We start from the raw sequence: 6,688 nt of genomic DNA, 5'->3' as shown, positions 1-6,688 counted from the left end.
TGTGCGTTGCAAACAATGGGCAGTGATCGAGTTTTTTTTGGCCGGAAACCAGGGCATCTCAGATATTCATAGGTGCTTGCAGAATGTCTACGGTGATCTGGCAGTGGACAAAAGCACGGTGAGTCGTTGGGCAAAGCGTGTGTCATCATCGCCGCAAGGTCAAGCAAGACTGTCTGATCTCCCGCGTGCGGGCCGGCCGTGCACAGCTGTGACTCCTGCAATGGCGGAGCGTGCGAACACACTCGTTCGAGATGATCGACGGATCACCATCAAACAACTCAGTGCTCAACTTGACATCTCTGTTGGTAGTGCTGTCACAATTGTTCACCAGTTGGGATATTCAAAGGTCTGTTCCCGCTGGGTCCCTCGTTGTCTAACCGAACACCATAAAGAGCAAAGGAGAACCATCTGTGCGGAATTGCTTGCTCGTCATGTGACTGAGGGTGACAATTTCTTGTCAAAGATTGTTACAGGCGATGAAACATGGGTTCATCACTTCGAACCTGAAACAAAACGGCAATCAATGGAGTGGCGCCACATCCACTCCCCTACCAAGAAAAAATTTAAAGCCATACCCTCAGCCGGTAAAGTCATGGTTACAGTCTTCTGGGACGCTGAAGGGGTTATTCTGTTCGATGTCCTTCCCCATGGTCAAACGATCAACTCTGAAGTGTATTGTGCTACTCTTCAGAAATTGAAGAAACGACTTCAGCGTGTTCGTGGGCACAAAAATCTGAACGAACTTCTCCTTCTTCATGACAACGCAAGACCTCACACAAGTCTTCGCACCCGAGAGGAGCTCACAAAACTTCAGTGGACTGTTCTTCCTCATGCACCCTACAGCCCCAATCTCGCACCGTCGGATTTCCATATGTTTGGCCCAATGAAGGACGCAATCCGTGAGAGGCACTACGCGGATGATGAAGAAGTTATTGATGCAGTACGACGTTGGCTCCGACATCGACCAGTGGAATGGTACCGTGCAGGCATACAGGCCCTCATTTCAAGGTGGCGTAAGGCCGTAGCATTGAATGGAGATTACGTTGAAAAATAGTGTTGTGTAGCTAAAAGATTGGGGAATAACCTGGTGTATTTCAATGCTGAATAAAACAACCCCTGTTTCAGAAAAAAAATGTGTTGCATTACTTATTGAACTGCCCTCGTAGATACCATCGTGTCGAGAGAAAACCAACTGCATGCAGAAATGGACATGGTTCCCAAGGATAGACGCATAGTTTGTTGATCCATTGTGCCTTTCAGAATGACGATATAACACAGGGAATGCCATGAAAACATTCCCTAGTCCAAAACACGCACTCCTTCGGCTGGACTCTTCCGGCGACTGGTCGTACACACCAATGGCCGATAGAGACAAAACGTGATTCACCTGAAAAGGCTACCTGTCGTCATTCAGTGGGCGTCCACTTGCGGAATCGGCGTGAAAATTCCAGTCTTCGTCACCGATGGACAGCAGTCAGTAAGTGTGGATGAACGAGACATCTGCTGCAGAGGCACGCAAGCAACAACGGTTGTTGAGGAGACATTGTTGGCAGCCCATCCTCAGCCGTCGTTCACCACTGTCATTATGGCTCGTGGTGTACCACAGTTGCCTCGGCGCCAGGTTTGTATAGCGCTACTTTGCCATAGGCAGTATATTTAATCCATGGTGGCACTTGAACAGTTTACAAACGTAGCCGTTTTGGAAATGATTCCATCGACGGCCTGGAAGCGAATAATCATATCCTTTTGGGCGTTAAATAAATCACTTGGTTTCTGCATTAGGACAACAACAGCACTGTTTCCTGCATCACCCCGGCATGCTTTATTTACCCTACACTGCTAGTGCTGCCACACGAATTGTTAGTGCCTAGGCGGTGGTCACAGTAATGTGTCCAGGCCGTGTATTATCCAGAAGCGCAGATGTTCCTCTGAAAAGCTGGATATTTAACATTCCATTGAGAGAAATCTGTTGTACTATTTGCAGTATGTGTCTCTATGGCGCTGCGTGGGAGCATAAATGCTGAAAGACAATGGCTCATGCCTGATATCAAGTATGTGAAACTCTACTTCGCTTTACACTGAGAGAAAAACCTGAGTTGGCATTGTCTACTTTGACGTCAATGTGTAGTTAATGAGAAAGGCTTAGTATATTTGTAATTTTTTCGTAGGTGTGACATGTCTGACGAAGCAAAGAAACTTTTTCCAAGAGATTAACTCATGTTTCGGACTGAGACATGCGAAATTTTTTTAAAGGACATCATATTCACCGTTGTCTGTAGAGACTATTTATTTCAGAATTGCAGTTTCGGCGTTGTGACCGTAATGAAGTGGTACTGTAAAAGATTGTGCTTCAACACATGTGAAACGTTAAAATCCTCCGGCATGTGTATTTGTGGGCATCAGAACTGAGCCTTTTCAGTGAAAAAACACAGCAGCGTTCAACGAGCTCGAAGTTCCGTAGATTATGAAACGATTTAAATTACATGGACTTTTGCAAATGATAAAATCCTTAACACAAATCGAAGTAAACTAATTTTCTTACACACTGTTCACATGTAAACTAAGGCGGTTGGCACGAAAACACATTCAAAAGGCTTATTTCCTTTGCTCTTGTTTCAAGAAGTGCAAGGGGTGTTTACGTCATTTGATTTCACGAATTATATATACTTAAAGGGTTCGATAAGACAGGGTGATTCAAAAGTCATGGCCCATAGGGCAAACAGTGTGGACCAATACTCCACCGACAAACTTTTACAGATGGTATTGTGCACCATAACGAAAGGGCAAGTGTCTAGTAAACATGAGCTGTAAAAGGTACACCTTAGGAGCCTTGCGCACTTCTTTATCTTCGCTACTGCGGTACATATGTCATCTACTGAACAAGGGCTCATAGTTCTTAAGGTACGCACATTAGAGCCCTTCATTACTAGACATTTTTTTCTTGTTTTGCTTCATACTACAATGTCTGAAAGTCTTTCGGTGAAGTTCTGATTCATGCTATTTGTTCTTTGGGACATGACTTTTGAAAAACTCTGTATATTACCTAATTTTTCCATTTCTGTGACATACGATGGTGTTGTTTTGCACGCCGTCGGAATGTACGGAGTAAAGCATACATGGAATAAAGAGTAATCAGTTTTGTGAGCAGTGTGTTAACCCACAGATCAAACGAAAATTTGAAATGGCACCACGGAGTTGTCACCATCTTTTGCATTGGTCTTGAAGCAGTTCACCTCGTTCTCCTCCAAAGACCAGTTCCGCGACGATTCATGTAACGTACTGCAAAATTAGTGCACTTTTCTGGGATTCTTGAACAACTAGGTTGATCCTAGCACTTCAATTCGTGCTCTTTATTTGTTGTCTCCTAAGTTTCTTGTGTTCCTTGATCTTTTTCCCAAGCTGTAAAAGTTTTTCTCATTCCATCCTTATTGTTCTGTTTTCTTACTGCTTCTTCGCAAATGAGACGTAAATTATTTGCAAATTCATCATGTTTCTCTTACGTTGGAGTGTATGGAGGGTGTGCCGCAACGCTTGTTACAGGCTTCTACGAGCTGCACAGCAGACTTAGTTGCTAAAAGTTTGATGAGGAACCTATAGGTGGAAGTGTACCATTTGAATACAAAATAAGTTCAAGGAACAGATCACTTTCAAATCGCCAGCTTCACGGTTCGCGCACAGACAGAGAAGAGGGCCCAGTCGTCAGTCGCTATTATAATTATGACATCACGTGCCATTTTCTTCCGACTGCAACAACCCGTGGGCTGGAGGTAAAGTCTTTGACTAGTAAGCCAATCGTCATGGGTCGAACATCGCTCCTGCTTCAATTTTGAACAAAAATAATCAACAATGGCGAACGAAGACTTCCGGCATAAGAAGTCACCCTCATTCTGTCAACGGCCTTGTCACAAAAGGCGGAGGAGCGGGCAGAAGTTTTGGGCACTCTCTTGCCCTTGGAGTGGGAAACTTCCCCTAAAAAGCGGAAAAATTAGCAATGATCAACGGCAGCTAGATGCAGAAGGCAATGGAAACCACTTCATGAAAGGCACACAATGTGTATCCACAGGATATGTGGCGTGAGTCATTACGATGTCTCCAGTGGGGAAACATTCCGGACTATCCGCCATTCGAATCTCTGGGAGTGAATTGCTAAGGGGGAGGCGACCACGAGAAAAAGATTTAATAACCAACGAAAGGGCAACGTTCTGCGAACTCGGGCGCAGAATGTCATAAGTTTCTATGCGGTAGGAAAGCTATAAAATTTGAAAAGGGACATGCTGAGACTCAGTCCAGATATACTGGGGCTCAGTGGAGTGAAATGGAAAGAAGACAAGGATTTCTGGTCAGATGAGTATAGGGTAATATTAACAGCAGCAGGAAATGGTAGAACGGGAGCAGGACTCATTATGAATAGGAAGTTAGCTCAGAGATTGTGTTACTGTGAACAGTTCAATGATAGTGTTATTCTCATCAGAATAGTCAGCAAACCGACACAACAATAATAATTCAGTTACACATGACGACGTCGCAAGAAGGAGATGAAGAGAAACAGAAAGTATGTGAGGTTATTGAAAGGGTAATTCAGTACGTAAAGGGAGATGAATATCTAACAGTCGTGGCGGATTGGAATGCGATTGTAGGGGAAGGAGGGAAAGAAAGGGTTCCGTTAGAATATGGGATTGGTAGTAGGAATGAGAGAGGAGAAAGGCTAATTGAATTCTGCAATAAATTCCAGTAGGTAATAGCGAATACTCTGTCCAATAATCACAAAAGCAGGAGATATTCTTGCAAAAGGCCGGATGACACGGGAAGATTCCAGTTAAACTGCATCATGGTTAGGCAGAAATTGTCAAATCAGATGTTCGATTGTACCCAGATGCATATATAAACACAGATAGAAGATTTATTAATGGTGAAGAGCAGGCTGAAGTTTACGAGACTAGTTCGGAGAAATTCGGGAATACAGAAATACAAGTACTTATGAATGAGATAAATAGGAAGTGTAGGGAAAATACGACAAAATGGCTGCAAGAAAAATGCGAAGAAATTGAAAGGAAAATATTGTCGGGAGGACTGACTCAGAAAATAGAGGAGTCAAAACAACCTTTGGTGAAATTAAAAGCAACGATGGTAAGATTAAAAGTGAAGTAGAAATTCAAGCGTTAAGAAGAGAGCGGATAGGTGAAAAGAGTACATTGAAGGCCTCTTTGGGTTAAGTACTAGTCTGGTGACGTGATAGAAAAGGAAACAAGAGTCGCAGGGAAGACACAGGGGATCCAGTATTAGAATCAGAAATTACAAGAACTTTGGAAGACTTAAGACCAAATAAAGCAGAAGGAACAGATAACATTCCATCAGAATTCCTAAAATCATTGGGGAAAGTGGCAACAAAACGCCTATTCACATTGGTGTGCAGAATGTGTGAGGCGGTAATATACCCTCAGACTTTCGGAAAAAGTCCACACAATTCCGAGGATAAGGGGAGTTGACTCTTGCCAGAATTATCGCACAATCAGCTTAACAGCTCATGCATTCAAACTGCTGACAAGGATAATACACAGCAAAGTGAAAAAGAAGACTGAGGATCCGTTACATGACGATCAGTTTGGCTTTAGGAAAGGTAAAGGTACCAGAGAGGCAATTCTGACCATGCACTTGATAATGGAAGCAAGACTGAATAAGATCACGAGAAGTTCGTAGGACTTGTCTACTTGGAAAAAGCGCTAGACAGTTTGACATGGTGCAAGATATTCGAAATTCTGAAAAAAAATGGAGTAAACTATAGGGAATGAAGGGTAATATACAACATGTACTAGAACCAAGAACGAAGTGCTCGGTTTAAAAAGTCTGTAAGACAGGGATGTAGTCTTTAGCCGCTGCTGTTTAGTCCATTATTGGAAGAAGGAACGACGGAAACAAAACAAAGTTTCAAGAGTGGGATTAATATTCATGGTGAAAGGATGTCAACGATAAAATTCGCTGATTGCATAGCTATTCTCAGTGAAAGTGAAGATGAAATGCAGGATCCGCTGAATGGAATAAATAGTCTAAGGAGTACAGAATATGGATTGAGAGTAAATCAAAGAAAGACGAAAGTAATGACAAGAAACGGAAATGAGAACAGAAACATAGTTAACATCACAAATTGGTATCACTGACTAGAGGAAGTAAAGGAATTCTGCTATTAAGGCAGCAAAATAACCAGTGACGGACGGGGAAAGGAAGACATAAAAAGCAGTTTCCGGGGAAAAAAAGCATTCCTACCAAAAAGAAGTCTACTATAGTATCAAACAAAGAAGAAATTTCTGAAAATTTCGGAGCGCAGTATTGAGTGATAGTGAAACACGGACGACGTGAAAACCGGAACAGAGAGGAATCGAGGGATCTGAGATGTTGTGGTACAGAAGAATGTTGAAAATTAGGACCGACAAGGGATGAGGAGGTTCTTAGCGGAATCCACGAGGAAACGAATCTATGGAAAACACTGAAAAGGAGGATGCATACGTTGATAACACATCTGTTAAGACATCAGGGAATAACTCCTATGCTACTAGAGGGAGCGGTAGAGGGGTAAAATAGTAGAGGAAGATATTGTGATACATGGAGCACAAAAGAAAGAGGAACGGCTACGAGAAACTAGTACGTTCGGAATTAGGAGGATTGGTTACTGCGCTCCACGGACGAGCCGCAC

This window comes from Schistocerca cancellata, chromosome 8 (genome assembly GCF_023864275.1).
Source record: "Schistocerca cancellata isolate TAMUIC-IGC-003103 chromosome 8, iqSchCanc2.1, whole genome shotgun sequence".
Classification (NCBI taxonomy): domain Eukaryota; kingdom Metazoa; phylum Arthropoda; class Insecta; order Orthoptera; family Acrididae; genus Schistocerca; species Schistocerca cancellata.
The sequence above is the reverse complement of the archived record's forward strand: the minus strand, read 5'-3'. Positions refer to the sequence as shown.